Source organism: Cryptomeria japonica, chromosome 5 (genome assembly GCF_030272615.1).
Source record: "Cryptomeria japonica chromosome 5, Sugi_1.0, whole genome shotgun sequence".
Taxonomy (NCBI): Eukaryota; Viridiplantae; Streptophyta; class Pinopsida; order Cupressales; family Cupressaceae; genus Cryptomeria; species Cryptomeria japonica.
In genome coordinates this window covers 820,627,127-820,644,453 of record NC_081409.1, presented here as the reverse complement: position 1 = coordinate 820,644,453, position 17,327 = coordinate 820,627,127, and the positions used below count along the sequence as shown (strand labels likewise).

General features: G+C 34.4%; 1 pseudogene; it reads left to right on the top strand.

Moving 5' to 3' along the window:
- The first annotated feature begins 1,012 nt into the window (after positions 1-1,012).
- LOC131075148 (actin-related protein 2-like) lies at positions 1,013-16,921 on the top strand (annotated as a pseudogene).
- Positions 16,922-17,327: the final 406 nt, after the last annotated feature.

The following is a 17,327-nucleotide window of genomic DNA, read 5'->3' as shown; positions in this document are numbered from 1 at the left end:
ATTTGGTCAAACACGATTCAAAAGAGGTACACTTACTAACGGTACTCTAACCAGAGACTTGACCAACTATGGTCAACCACGAATTATCATTCGACACCCGCATAAAGGATATGACCAATTAAGACACTACCACAAAACAATAGTCAAACTCGAAACCAAGGACTGAAACAGGTACCCCAAATCAATCATACGATAGAGTCCAATCAAATAAAGCAAGGCTTGCCATTACTTAAGCAAAAGCGAATACAGAAATTAAACTCGCATAGGCAATAATCAGAAGATACAATCTTTTCCGAATTGATTTAAACATTAAATGTCAATCAAGTCTTCTATATGTACTAAGTTTGATTGCAGTTAACTACCTCATCTAGGTATAGGTTGTTCTTGGTTTTCTAACTCACTGATGTTCATTTGCATCGAACATACATAAATACATCATTATGAGTTCTTAAACCAATTTCACATGAATATAATTAAACAACCATTTAACCAACTAAATATGATATTTAACCTTCAATTAAAACATCAATGTCATACTGGTTCAAAATTAATTCCTCCAAATTCATCTTTTCCAGAACCAAGTTACACTATACCGATCAAGGAAATATATATATTTAAGGGAATCACATAAAGATAGTCCGTTCCCAGCTAAACAATTATTTCATGATGCATATAGAAAATTACCAAAATTAATTATTAATTACTATATATTTATTAATCCGCAGTTAATAAAATATATACAATTGATAATAACAAAATAACAAATTAAGTATCTAAATAGGAAATATGCATTAATAATAAAATACAATTTGAAAATTAATTAAAGTATATTGCCACTATACAATTAATTAATTACAAATATCATAATTCATTATTTAAATGCAATATTTAAACTTAATTAAAAAACTTAATTTAAATTTACATTTAATAATATTAAATTATTATTATATATATTTTTTTAAATAATAAAAAAAAATATTAAAAAAAGCTTTTTTAAAAAACTACGAAAATTATGGGGGGCGAAAAGGGAGCCAGGCCCACCTCCCTTTCACGGGGGTTTAGGGCCGGTCGTACCCTAGCCGCCGCGGCGCCACCGCGGTGGACGCAGGTCTTGCGGTCCCTATGCGGCCACCGCGGCCCTGTAGCCATTGTAGGGGATGCAGTACCCTGCGGCCACCGCGGGGGTCGCAGTTCCCTATGGCCACCGCCGGCTACAGCTTGCGCATGGGTGAGGAGGCAGTGGGTAGAGCTCCGCTCCCCGCCCCTCCAAACCCCAACTAATTTTTAATTAATTTTTTTTTTAAAACAATAAATATATATATTTTGATAAACATGAAAACAAAATCGGTTTTGGTAATATAACTTGTTATATATATATATATATATATATATATATATATATATATATATATATATATATATATATATATATATATATATATATATATATATATATATATATATATATATATAACAAGTTATATTACCAAAACCGATTTTGTTTTGGTTTTTATTTTTTTATTTTATTTTTTAAAACCAAAACAAAATCGGTTTTGGTAATATAACTTGTTATATATATATATATATATATTTTAAACCATAGGGTATCAAATACCCAAAACTTGAAGAATATCTAAAACTCATAAACAAATTTCTTCCACAAAAACCCATATTTGGGCAAAAGGGGCATTTTTAACTCAATTATTCAACCAATTTGCAAGAACTTAAATTATTATGAATAATTTTTACAACCCCAATAGTAAATTTTTTTGCAACAAAGGAACAATTAAGAATTCCTACCTCCATACGCAATCCTAGATGAGAATTGTTGAAGAGCCCAATCCTCTAGCTCAAGAAATTATTTCTCCTCCCAAAACTCCCAAATTTTTCATCCAAAAATATTTTCCCAACAAAAATTCAATCTCTCTATTTTTCCAAAAGCCTAGGTTAAATGGGAAAGGTTGACCAAAAATTTCATTTTTGGAATAAGAATATTTTATTTAAAATAAATCCCAAAAATCATTATTTTCCAACTATATCAATAATTAAACTTGTTTTTCAATTTAAAATTGATTTTTTTTCAATCAACTAAAATTAACCTTTCCAATTCCAAAATGCCAAGAAGATAAAATTACTTCTACTTCAATTAAATTACTTCAATTAAATTTAAATCTTTCTAATTTAAAAAGCCAACAGAATACAATTAATTCTATTGCAATTAAATTCAAAACTTTCCTTTTCTAACAGCATAAGCATATTAAATTTTAACATTAAAATTAACCTTTTAATTGAACTTGCTCCTAAACTGAATCAAGCAATTCAAATAACGATTATTGCATAAAGAAGCCTTGTTTAATTTAGTCCATTAATCTTTAATGCACAACACATATTTAATCAAATTAAAGATTAAGGATTAATTACTCAATTTAACCATACACATCAAACACGCAAACCAAGAAGGTCAATCGAACAGATGATCCACAAACCCAACCAAAGGGAATACTGACAACGATTGATGACGCTCTCTTGAGCATGACTATGGTCAAACGAGAATACCACGACCACCTAATCCAACTTTAAGGATTAAAGAGGTACACTCAAACCTGCAAATTTAGGGGGAGACGAACCTCGTACCCATGCAACACTGTACCTGAAATCTCCTACATCCAAGAGTCGTACATGCATACATATATAAATTTAATGAAAGCGTTAGTCCGAGATAGTAACACAAAATAGGGAAACTAATCAACTTGCATACAAAATAGCACAAAACCCACATTAACAGGTATGCAATTAATAAAAACATCTGACTATAACACTATAATAAGATAACTAACCAAGGTCAAACCAAGATTAGAAATTGATTAGGGCAAGGGTACTACACTATTTCATCCTCGAACTCCGAAATAACCAGAATATATGTGAACCCTAGATCTTTGATGTGTTGATATGTCAGTTTGATCTTACCAGATTCTCCCATGAGTTCATTCATATACATTCCTTTAATCTTTGAATTGCCTATGTCCTTTATATGACAATGGATGTATGCCCTAACATCCTCTACATATACCACTCCCTCTGGAACGTGAGAGAATGCTCCAACCGAATCTTCCTTGGTAGCCACATGTGGATACCACTTGAAAATTGGCATGGGGCAGTCCTTAACCTCTACTATAGTTTGATTTGCAATGAAAATATGAACATAAGATGATCCCACTTCCATGATTCAAGAAAAATATCTTTAGATCGTTGTCGGTGAAAACTTTCAACAAATCCTTCCAGACGCCAGTGTGATCGCTAAAGAAGAAATTTCATTGCCTATGAATAGCCTCTGATTGCACTAAGTTGCTCTGAATACTGGGTGAATAATAATGAAGTGTATTCGACCTTTTATCCATCAAGAGAAAACTCTAATCTTCCATTAACATAAATGACTACTGGTGAAAGATACTGGATCTCACTCTGAACATATCAATGCCGGATAATCTTTTCCAATATCTGGAACATCTTCCAGAATCTCCTCCAGGGGCATATGCATCATCTTCCATGAAATTTTTCCTACCCTTAAGGCATTTGCCTTAGTTACCGAATGAGCTCATTCTCGGTGCAAGAGAAGCCTCTTCTGCCAGATAGGTAACCGAAACATTCTCATCTGATGATTGCTCTTCGTTCTTCCTCACCCATCTCTGAGTATGATCTTGCTAGATTTCATTAACCTTCTCTTTTCCTTTTTCATTTGATCCTCCATTGCCAACTGATGGATTTATGCTTCTGTAGAACTTAGCAATATGTCCAACTTCATTGCATGCATAACATGTAACATTGTTCTTTTGAATTGCCTTGCTAAAACCGGTGAAATTGCTTGACCTGAACTAATTAGCCATATGTCTAAATTTTCCACAAGCATAGCATTTTACATTGATTCTGCAATCTTCAGTCTTATGACCAATTGTTGTTGTTTGGCTAGTGGATTAATGAAACATTGAAGTTATGGTGTTTTTCTCAATCCTTGAAGCTCATTACATGGTTCTTCTATCTTCTCAAGCTAAATCTTTTGGTGATAGTTTTAGCATTAGATTTCATGATGGAATGTTGCATTTGATATACTGTGAAGCTCGTTATCCATACCACTAGCTTTCTTGCTAATTGTAAGCGAGCCTTGTGTAGTCAACTGGAACATTTAAAAGTGTTTTAAGTTCGATTATTGTTTGATCATTGATATGGATTCAATTGATGGTGTTTACGGTTGGCAGTGATTTGAAAATATTCAAACATCCTTAGAAGATTGCACTAGTTTTAGTGGAGTTGTTCATGAATGGCAATGCTATAACTAGTTGAGTTTCACTTAAATCATTTCTTGATCTATTCATGCTAGAGTAGCTTAGAATTCCTTCTAAACCCTTACCTTTTGCCCCCTTTTTTTGATAATCACTGCATACCATCCTGCTAATCAATTATTGAATCTTTTCGAACCATAAATGCCCCTAGATGAAACAACAATTACAACGACCAACTAGGCTTATCTACACGTAGATATCCTACATACACGAACCTTGGAGTCTTTTTGGGTGATCCTTAAGCCTAATCTTCAGCATCTAAAAGATTTTGTTCAGGAGAGGGTAAGGTACTTTGGTATTTTATTCTGAGTTGGCATGTGCCTAGTAAACACATCAACAGAACCCAAGAAGGAAAAAATGGAGTTAATGCTATATATCTAGCTTTTGTACTTTGAAGACAAGTTGAGGAAGTATGGAGAATGCCTATGAACTATTTGACATAATATTTAAAGAATGTACATCTAATACTAAGATAGTTCAGTTAACTCGTGCCCAAAGAAAGGAATAATGGAGCTAGCCATACTTGCTCCAACACTGTCATGCCTGCACAGGCTAGAAGGTTGTTGCTAGAGGTTATGGAGTTAAGCTTTTCAACTATCACTTGCATTTCTTGACTTTTCTTGAAAGTTTCTATAGCCCTTTGAACAAATCCATTTGTTTATATGTCGTGACCTATGCATTCCATGAGACTGTCATGTGCAAATCTTTTTTGCATTTTCCATTCCTTGTGCACTCTAGTTGTCTTGCCTCCTCTTATCTTCACTTCCATCCTTTTTCTTTTTTTGAAAGAGGTAATATTTTTCCCTTGTAAGAAGCCTCTCCCCCCAAACACATAACCAACACTCCTTTTTTTTAACATGAGAAAGAAGGACCTTATCAAGAGTCATGGAATTCACGTTTACACCCACCTAATGTCCTGATGGACATTCACAACTACCCACCATTATTATTTATTAACAATTTAAAGACTGCATAGCATGGGGAAGGGACTCCATGCTTCTTAATGGTTGGCAACTTATCTTTCCTATCTCACCACCATTAGTTAATGCAAATTGTAGGGAATTTTCCAACCTACATTCAATCAAATTTTAATGTCCCCTTAACTTATTTATTTCTTGACTAAAATTAAATGCTCTTTTTATGGGATGTGACAACCTCCCCTCCTTAGAATAACCCATTCTTGGCTTATAAGAAGATTTCTTTTCTTTATTTCTTGAAATTTTGGGTTAGTAGCCAAGTTTGTTTCTTTTGAACCCCTTCATCTTGTTATTTCAAGTGGTTCCATTTTTCGTAATTTGACCAATTCAAACAATTTTACAAGATTTAAGAGGATGCATAATAAAATTTAATCTCTAGTGAGCCTTTTCACAAAATCCCATTCTCCATTGTCAATTTATGGGTTGATATTCTTAAGAAATATCAATAATATTATACCATTGGATACACATATTTATAGGTTAGTTCTTGCAAGATACCAATTATGAAACATAAAAGATATCATACATTTTCTCAATAGGGTTAGATGGCCTTAGTCTAGTCACTCACTAAATTGGTTCAAAGTCCCATTTCAGCGCGTAACAATATTAGTGAAATTTCAACTTAAGAAAGTTTATTTAGTCACTAAAGGAGACAATTATAGGTCTATGTGTTCTTTGTAGGGTATTATTCATATGGCTTCATATTGTACCAATTACAATGCAATCTCATTTCAAGCTTGTAGTATATTATTTACAAGGGAAATGAATGTAGTGGAAGCAGAATAGTCTCTACCCACCTAATATTCCTCCTAGACACTTTGTCACTATTGATAAGTGTTTCCTCTTGCTCATTCAAACTTATAGTTATGTCATCAATTACTAAGGTGGTTACAAATTGTAATAGGGCCAATGTGTATTGGTGGGTGAAACATGTGTGATTGAGAGATCAAGATGAAAACTACCCTTTCCCTCCAAGAAGAGATGAGAGTTTCACTGTGGATTTCCCTTCAAAAACTTTTCACCCTATCCTATTACATAATGGTAACACAGGCATTTTCAAAGTGATAAGGACAACAGTCAAGGCAAATCTATCATCACAACATGCAACGTACATAATGGTATTCAATGTTCTTATTGCCTATGATGACAAGTATTGATGGCTTGATAGTAAAAGAGGGCTGTCATCAAAATCCCTTCAAACACTTTTCACCCTATCCTATTACATAATGGTAACACAGAGGCATTTTCAAAGTGATAAGGACAACAGTCAAGGCAAATCTGTCATCACAACATGCAACGTACATAATGGTATTCAATGTTCTTATTGCCTATGATGACAAGTATTGATGGCTTGTTAGTAAAAGAGGGCTGTCATCATTGTTGACTCATAATAGGCATCAAAATGAATGTTTGCATGCCTGGTTTTCAAGGTTATATTGTCTCCATATTGGGTTTTGCAGTCAAGATGATCAGTATTGTTTTGATGATAATGTTGGGGCTATTGGAACACAATTTTTTTTATCATTCAAAAGCTTATAGGGATGTTGATTCACTGTCTCAATCGAATCCCTCAAGAAAGTCTTGATCAAAATAACTTTTAAGCTGCTAATTATATATTTGATTGTGAGGTTGAAGCCTTGATAATTCATACTAGATGAGGAGTACTGTGTTATACAAAGCACAACCAAGAGGATGGCATTTATTCCTGAGTGAAGACTTCATAAGCATACCTAAGACATTCCAACATCAAGTCATAAAGGGACAGCAGGCCATGAGCCAAGGAAATGACAGTAATACTCCATGCAACTCATGTATTGAAGACAAATGGAAGGTGCTGAGAAACAGAGCCAAGAAACTTATTGAATGTGTGCAAACAAGAATAGAGGTTCATGAATATGCTGTCCATTGGAAAGAAGTGAAAATTACATGAACTCTAGGGATGCTTTTAAGGGTGTTCATTTTATCTAGGAGATGCTATTTTAAATCATAAACAATATGGACTAGATGAGTCAGAGATGGAGCATCACGGTAGAGAGAGGATCTAAATGGAAATAAGGAGACACAAACAATTTAGTTGAGCAGGTAATGCAGCTGACAGTCGAGAGGAAGATGTAAGATATGGATATGAATCACCAACAGCCTTATAAGCTTTCATCTGAGGATGGCATTCATTGCTGAGTGAAGACTTCGTAAGCATACCAAAGACATTCCAACATCAAGTCATAAAGGGACAGTAGGCCATGAGCCAAGGAAATGATAGTAATACTCCATGCAACTCATGTATTGAAGACAAATGGAAGGTGCTGAGAAACAGAGCCAAGAAACTCTTGAATCTGTGTAAACGAGAACAAAGGTTCATGAATATGCAGTCCATTGGAAAGAAATGAAAAGTACATGAACTCTAGGGATGTTTTTTAAGGGTGTTCATTTTATTTAGGAGATGCTATTTTAAATCATAAACATTATGGACTAGATGAGTCAACGATGGAGCATCAAGGTAGAGAGGATCTAAATGGAAATAAGGAGACACAAACAATTTAGTTGAGCAGGTAATGCAGCTGACAGTCAAGAGGAAGATGTAAGCTATGGATATGAATCACCAACAGCCTTGTAAGCTTTCATCTGCCAACAAACCATACAAGTTGCATCTTGAGGTAAAGATGGTAGTGTTATCTCTAAAATAAGGAAAGGTTATCAGAGAAAAAAAAAGCATGACAGTCACTTCACAAACACAATGGATAGTGATAGCTTCATGATTGATTGTGCTTAAAGGGGGGGTTCATAGAGATGCTAAGACAAAGGCCCAAGAACCCTTGCATCATGACTGTCTTGAACAAATGAAGACTTTCTTAGTGCAGTCAAGCAATGACAAGTTACAGTCTATGTTGACTAAGGACAGCAGTGCACAAAAGGCAGGGAAATCATCATAGCAAACAAAGGAAGGTGAAGAGTAAATATAGGAGATAGTTTGCCCTTGATAGCAGAATGTTAGAGTTAGAGGTATGACAGCATGGGCAATATAACTGTTGATAGTTTTATGATGGACTTGTGCATTGTAATAGTGGCAAGAATGTTATGGACATGACATTTTAAGTGCCAAGTTAAAAGAAAAGGTGAAAATGATAGTCATAAAAAGGCAGATCTCAGAAACTACCAGCTGCTTGGAAAGAAAGAGTATTAAAGTGTGGACAATAGTTGAAGAGGACAAAGAAGGTTACAAAGTATGTGCATTAAGTTTGATGACTGTATTGGACAAGAAAAAGTGGATAATTTTCAGTGTTAGAGATTTGATTCATCCACAAGACATATGGTTTTACATGAGACCAAACACAAAGATGACAATACTAGAGCAAAGCAGATTCAAGATACTATGGTAGTTATCTTATAGTCCGAAGCCTACCTATTATGACAACGTATTTGGGTTCTAGAGAGAAAAGATAGTCATAGTGCCAAAAGACAGTGCTAAGGACAGAGGTTTGATAGGGCAGATGATTGAGACAAAGGATATGGTAGTTGGGTGTAAAAGTCACAGTCCTAGGAGTGAACAAGTGGCAAGATTCTATGATAGAGAGACTGTGGTGGAATGAAACACGTGTCAATATTTTCCCTTGAAGGTCTCCTATGCCTCCCAAGAAGTTCTAACTATCTTCATCTCCAACAACACATGTCATCTAAAATGTACAGGAGAGTCAACATCAGTTGATTTCCACAATCCATTCGACTAATAGTGTATGCTTCCGGATTCGAATCCGGAAGCATACAATATGTACAGGAGAGTTTATGATTTGAATAACTTTAATGGCCATTATGACAGTTCCAAGCATATAGGGAGTAGTTATGAATGGTTTGCAGAGATTTGCAAGCATCCAAGAGAAGATTGGTGACTCGCTTGGTAAATAAAAACATATATAGTAGCCAACAAGCAGTGATAGAAGAGGAAAAATTCAACACCAACCATGTTCAACGCCACCTAAGTGAATCAATATTCAAGACAATGATAAAGCCTTTCTCTAGCGCTTAAAGGAAGTGGACTAGGTCATGTACACCTAGACACGTCTCTTGAACATTAATTTCCATGATGTTGATTTGTAGGAAGCGGATCCTAGGCTAAAATCAATGCTTAGATTCAGTTTTTGGGGTTCTGGCTTTCTTTCTGCCATGTATTGTAACTTTTGTGATTCTTTCTGGAAGAAAAGAGCTACGTATTTACAAATTTTCAAATATTTCAGACTTGTATTTGCTGCTACAACACCTTAAATCTATAAAATTCACTGATTTTGCCTTCTAATCTCTTTGTCTCCTTGTGTGTATCTTGATGATAGATGAATATTCTTGTGATTTTCATATCTTGTCGAGGTTTCATCTCATCCCAGCACCTTGGAACAGAGAAACATATACATTTTGCAGGTTGTAAGGTGTGCAATGAACATAAAAAGTTATGTGTTGTGAAAAGTTATGTTTTCCTTCTCGAAACAATGAAAATTCTAGCCTTCTTATAAAGCATTGATGTAAAAAATATGCAAGCTGATTGAGTTGTGTAGAAAAAATAGTTGAGTATTTGATTATTTTGTGTGTTAGGAACAATAGTACAAGTCTAAAGATTTTGGTAAATCACCATCATAGATAGAGGTTTCATTTTCAAGCATTTCTTCCTCTTTTCTCAGCAAGTCAATTAGTTTAGGTGAGCTCCAAGGGAACCAGCCCTCTCTGGAGGTTGACTTCAGTTTACCAAAGCCCACACTTTGAGAAGTCATCCCATGTTTCACCAATAAGCCAAGTTTGCTCAACTTGGAAAGGGTGCATTATTTGGTGATAAAACCTCTATGGGAGCAAACTTAAAAATTTAAAACCTTTCAATAATGATATATCAAGAAGATGATACTATGACTGAATGGTGCTTTCTGCATAAAGATAGAATCTTTTCATTCCTTGAAAGAAGGTTTTGGATTCCTACCAAGTTGTGAAATCAACTCGAGGAGATCCTCTATACTTATACTAGTTCCTTATGATGAGTATCATAACTGATGTAATATATGGCCTAGCTTTATCTCTGTTCCAAGATTGTAATGGTATGAACTTGGTTGATAATGTTTGAATGTTGTATTATAATAGCCAATGCACTTAGAAACAATTTCTGATATTTTATTAAAAATACTAATGAACAAAATCACAGGGATGAACTCACCAAATTGATGTAACCAAGGAAGTTACTGTGTTGGCCAAACAAATGTTGATCAATATATAACAACGGATGTAAGGTGAATTGTAACCATGGAATGAAAAATAAAATGAATTTGGGGTGACTTATTGGTGCTCATGTAATGAAAACCTGCTAGATTTTGTTCTTCGAATCAGACGACCACATTTGATGTTGCCAAACCAGTGTTGATTGCATTAAACTTTAAAGCCATCTAATAACTATAGTGTAATTATTGGGAAGTATGATTAAAGGTCATATCAATTGTATTACCTCCCCTAAACCCTGATTTTAATCTACTTGAACTAAGAGCAAGGTTAAACCCTGATGGTCTAACTACCACGGTCTAGCATTATGGAGAAAAGACATGAAGTGTTTTTTTCAAAATCTCTAAAATTCCCTTTAGGATGGGACTAATTATGGTTATAGGATGGGACTAATTATGGTTAACCATCTAAGAAATTGATAATGGTATAAAACAGAGTATTAACCATTTAGCACTATATGCAGATAGCAGGAATAAAGAATGAATGAAGTCATCAGTTTTCGTGTACTGTTTAGTATCTTTGCTTAGTAGTACCATGAATATTTATGCAGAGCAAAGGAATATATTACGAAGTGATAGGACAATAAGCTTGTATGAATATCCTTCTTCAATTTTGGTTCCATTCACTGTGACAATATATGGTTAATAAGCATTTACTGTAGGCCGTAACAAGTAGAGGATTATCCATCTAGGAAAATTATAAAATTATGCCTACAGCTTGAATGAACTCTGCTCTGCCTTATCTTCAGTGAGAATTAAAGGGTTGCCAAAACAGTGTAACAAGTTGCTTAGATTAACGATAAACCTATGCTGAGCCGCATAAATCGTTGAGTAAATGAGGTCTATATAAGCTGGCAATGAGTTCTCAAATAAATGAAATAATGATAAGATGGCAATAATAGTTAGTTTTATGACCTATAAATTTGTAATAATAAGAGGACTCAGTCAGAACCCTAACCCTGCCAGGAGGTCCGTATGATTGTAATCTGGAGCATTCTAAGTCAGCATAGGCATCATTAATCACAGTACCGAGCTAGGAATGAATACGATAGAAACATTTTTGATAACAAGTGTAACAGAAGCAACATTTGAGAACAAATAGACCTCTCCATCAATATAACTGTTCTGAATATGAGGAGGTTGTAATGTAATTACGAGAGTAAATGAGTTTGTCTTAGTTCTTATTGAGACTTTAGTGTATCTTGTACCGTGAACAAATTTATACCCTGTTTTCCCCTGTTATGTGTATACCAATTGATGTAAGACAAGATATCACATCAATCGCTGAGTTTTAAGAAAGATCTGACTTCAGTCATGAATTTAAATGATGGTAAAACTTCATCAATTTTCCTGAGGTCTTATAATGATAACCATTGTACAATTGGTGGACAAAACTTATAGGTGTTCAATATGTAAGGACCAAGCGTATCTAGGTTCATGGGGCAATGCATGCCTAACGCTGTACATGAGAGACATCTGGAGTAACAAGGCTGCACCTCCCCTCTCACAGCCTCAATTCCCATGTTGTTCGCTCCTCTCTAGCAAAGGGTAACAAGGTCTTGGTAAATAAGAGAAAGGATGTCAAATTTTTAGGTCAGGAGGAGAAAAAAGAGCTTAAAATTCTTAGCCAAATGAATTCATTCCAGACAGAAAAAGCACAAAGTAGCATTGAATGCCTAAGCCGGCAAAGGCTATACATGAGAGACTCTGGAGTAATAAGGCTACACCTCCCCTCTCACCGCCTCAATTCTTAGGTCAGGAGGGGAAAACAGAGCTTAAAGATCTTAACCAAATGAATTAATTCCAGACAGAAAAAAGCCCAAAGTAGCATTTCATGAAAAATCTCCATTTCTTATTAAATCCAGAATAATGACAGAAATTTAAAATTTCATCAGAAACTCCCATTTCTCAGTTAGAAATATTAAATTGGAGAAGGAATGATGTTTAAGTGCCTACATCCCAAATTCAGTATTGGATCTAGAAATTGTAGTATATGTATGCATACCATATAAAATAGGACAAGAAAATTAAAGCGATAATGACCGAAATTCAAAATTACACATAAACAAAATAAAACCTATCATCAAAGATTTTAAATTCAAAAAATCACATCTATTTTAAACAGAGCAACAAATAATAAAGACTTATTTCCTAGAATGCGCACTCTGCAGAGTAATTTGCAAGTTCTTGACAAATTCTTATCTTCTGTCACGTCCTTTCCAAACCCATTTGCAGTCTGCTGTAATTCATATGGTCCAGTGACTTCAAATTCGAATTCTTCTAATTTTAAGAACCTTCTTCAATTCATTCTAAATATAACTGGAAAATTATGGCCGTTGGTAAAAAATCAAATTATTGGGATTGGTATATTTGCTTTTTTGGCACATGATATTTAAATTTTATTCGAATTCTCTTAATTCTAAGAACCCTCTTCAATTCATTCTAAATATAACTGGAAAATTATGGCCGTTGGTAAATTTCATTCGAATTCTATTAATCCTTACAACCCTATTCAATTCATTCTAAATATATCTGGAAAATCATGGCCGTTGGTATATTTGCTTTTTTGACGTGGTATTTAAATTTAGGAAATATGTTGACTCGCAACAGAGAGAATAAGCAGCATCCAACCTTTATATATATTTTATAGTTATTAAAATTTTAATTTTTTTTAAGATTTTTTTTTTTATTATTATAATTTAAAATTGTTTAATTGACAATATGAGTCAGGTAAGTATTTGAACCTTTTTTCTTGGTTTCCATTCTTACTTAGCATGCTTAATCAATTAAACTTCAATTTTTTAATGACCGGTTAAACTATAAACCTTTGGTACTACATAATTTTAAAACAAATCTATTGCGTAACACATATTTACATTTTTATTTTATAATATTAAAAGTGAACTTAAAATTCATAATCTTAAATGTCATGTCAATAATCCATTTATTTTGATTTAGTACTAATAAATGAAGATACTTATTTATTTAGTTTTAAAGATTAAAGATTGTACTCATATTGTTTTTCGTGTTTTGGGATTTCATCTTGATTTTATATCCAATTTGACATGGGTTGTCCATTATGATAAAACTATATAGAATAAGATTTTGGCATCTATGTTTATAGTTAAGTTTCTATACTTGACAAAGAATTCATTTTTGTTGGTTTTTTTGTAAGTCAATCAATTTTGTTAAGAGGGCCAATGCCACATCACTATATAATTAGTTTGATTAGACACTCTTTTTTTCTTTTTACATGTTTATCTTCTTTAAAAAGTGTAGGTATCGAACTAGTACCAAAGATAAGTAATGATTTATTAGGTGTTGTATCCTCTATTTGAAGTTAATCTTCATTTACCCATAAGTCACATGTAGTGATTGCAAGAACCTATTTCTCACGATCATGAATAATCTACTTAGCACTCATTGCATCTCAATGATGGTCATAGGGATGATGATATTGCAACCAAGGATAGGAATGTTGGTATTTGGCATTATAACAGACAATGGGAGATTGTTGACATTTCAATAAGGATATTGAGAAGGTTGTTGATGATTATGGATATAACTAATTAAGGATGTTTACTGTCTTGATATTATTATTTTGTCATTGATGTCAAGAAATTGATTTTCTAATTTAGTATGATGTTGCCATATCTTGAGAAGTATGATTTGAAGAGCATAAAGATGTTGGTAAAAGACACAGAAAGAATATGATGAATGAGGGGATGAATAAGGTATTCAATGGGCAACTATTACCGAGTTAGACAATGATGAGATCATGATGTTTAGATTGTTTTAACATCATACATATGTTGTAAATTGTAAGGATAATACTATACTATGTTACCGAGCAAAGAACCTAGTCGGTAAACCCTAAGGTTATCGCTATCGGTTAATGAAGGCAGAATGTCTACCGAGTGAAGTTTAGTATTTATCGAGTTATTACCGAGTTGTAACCGAGCTGTAACTATTATCTAAAATTTCATTACCCATGTAATTTTAGCCAAACGATGCATATTTATCAAATGATTGCATTTACAAAAGATACATCGCAGTGTTTAAAAAAAAAGAGGAAAAAGAGGATATTTTTCATTTGTATTGAACAATGATAAATTACAAATTGAGTTCATGCATCTGAAGCATATTTATATACACTGAGTTTCTTAAAACCTCACACAAGCCGTGAGCTTAGCATTTCTATCTTTCCTATATATCCAAAACAGAAAAAGATAGAATTAAATAATGAGTGTGAGGATAACCAGTCATTGCCTTGGGTTGCTTTGACTGGTTATTGGCTGCCCCGTTGCTCTTGTGAATGTTTTCTCGATCTTCAGACTTTGAAAACTCCTACTTTCCTGCACAAAAAAAAAAGAAGAGGTGTTAGATCCAACCGATCTAAGCAATGAAAGATTATCCTACGACATATCATTTATTATAGCCTATCATATCTCTGTTTTGAAAAGGCAGGAAAGATAAAGACAAATCACTGCTTCAGGAAAAAGAAATGTTTATGCTAATGGGTTTGTTTCATGTGCAGATAATTAGTTACTCTAATTGGCATGTGCCCCTGACCGAGGCTCCCTTCGGGTATGAGCCCGACATACCCTTTAGAGTAACTAATCTCAGATTATCAAGGTGGAATGATGAAAAAACCAACTGAAGTATTAAAGGGACATGTTTGTTTTAAATATGAAACCTTTTACTTTACTATTCATGATATGCATAGAAAGAAAATGTTAATGCATAAACTATTTTAAGGGACATATTATTTCAATGTGAAACCTTACAGTATTTTAAAAGGATCAATACTACATCATGAAGTTGAACAATTTAATGCAACAAGTTGGTAAAGAAAAAGAGTATTTGAATCTTAAATGCATGTTCAAACAGTGAGCTGAATGAAATCAGAATTAACTGGTACAGGAATGAGTGTCACGAGCCCGTGCTCGAACTTCATTTCTACATAAGATCAATCCCAGCATGCTAAAGTTGCAGAAGAAGCTGTTTCAGGTTGGGAGAAAGCCGAAAGGGAAGCAATGGCTTTAAAGCAACAATTTGACACTGTAACACAACAAAAGTTTGCACTTGAAGATCGAGTATCTCATTTGGTTGGTGCTTTAAAAGAGTGCATGAGGGAGCTTAGGAATGCAAGAGAGGACACAAACCTAAAAGAGCTGAACGATGCCCTTCTTCGTGTTTGGTATAACCACAAATGATATATACAGAATATATACCTATACACAGACATGCATGCAGAGGATTAGCAGTTTGATATATGCATAGCGTAACAGTATGTTAAGTATGGTTTTGCTGGCGAAAATTTTCCAACATCAGTATTTCCTTGCATTGTTGGTCAGCCAATGTTACGATATGAAGAGTCATTGATAGGAAAAAACATTAAAGAACATTGTTGTAGGGGAAGCATGCGCAAGTCTTCATCACCAGCTTGAAATCTCTTATCCTGTTAATAACGGCATCATCCAAAATTGGGATGATATGGGCCATATCTGGGATCATGCTTTTTATAATGAGTTGAGGATTGACCCAGCAGAGTGTAAGATTTTACTGACAGATCCACCTCTTAATCCTTCTAAAAACCGTGAAAAAATGATTGAAACAATGTTTGAGAAGTATGACTTTGCAGGTGTTTACATTCAGATTCAAGCTGTTCTGACACTGTATGCTCAAGGGCTGTTGACTGGTCTAGTTATTGATTCTGGTGATGGTGTGACTCATGTGGTACCTGTTGTTGATGGATATTCCTTCCCGCATCTCACAAAACGCATGAACATAGCTGGTCGTCATATTACCTCATATCTTTTAGATCTTCTTCTTCGTCGTGGATATGCGTTAAATAGAACTGCAGATTTTAAGACTGTTAGGGAAATAAAGGAACAACTTTGCTATGTTAGTTATGACTACAAGCGTGAGTATCAATTAGGACTGGAAACAACTATCCTGGTAAAGAACTATACGCTGCCAGATGGACGGGTGATAAAGATCGGCACTGAACGTTTTCAAGCGCCCGAAGCTCTTTTCTCCCCAGAGCTTATAGATGTGGAAGGAGATGGCATGGCAGATATGGTATTCCGCTGTATTCAAGAAATGGACATAGACAATCGCATGACTCTCTACTAGCACATTGTTCTTAGCGGAGGAAGCTTCAAGTTGTATTGAAGGGAAATAAGGATGGGCTTAAGAAATTGCGACTAAGAATTGAGGATCCACCCAGGCGGAAACATATGGTTTATCTGGGAGGTGTTGTTCTTGCTGGGATAATGAAGGATTCACCTGAGTTTGGATAAGCAGACAAGAATACCAAGAAGAAGGAGTTGTGATCTTTTTACTTTCCTGGAAAAGCTGACAAGGTCATCCCTAGGGGGATTGCATACTTCTGGATGGTCACTGTTATTTTGGCCATTGTGGGGAGCACCGTTTGGGTTTATAAGCTCTGGAATGGTTTGATTAAGTTTTATGCAAGGAAAAGGTCTCCAAGCCATAAGACCAATATAAAGAAGGCAGAGTAATCTACCGTCGAAGAAGTTCTCTGCACTGTAACTTTAAACTTGGGCTTATTGATTAGGATGGGTGAATGTTTGAACCCGGAGCCTTTGGATCTCACGAACTCATAGTTATGGGGTTTGGAGTGTAAGGAGAAATGTAGCGATTGATTGAATGTAAAAAAAATAAATAAATAAACACAGTGCATTATTCTCCTGGCTAAAAATGCTACAGAACTTTCCAATTTTCTGGTAAAAAATATATGCGAA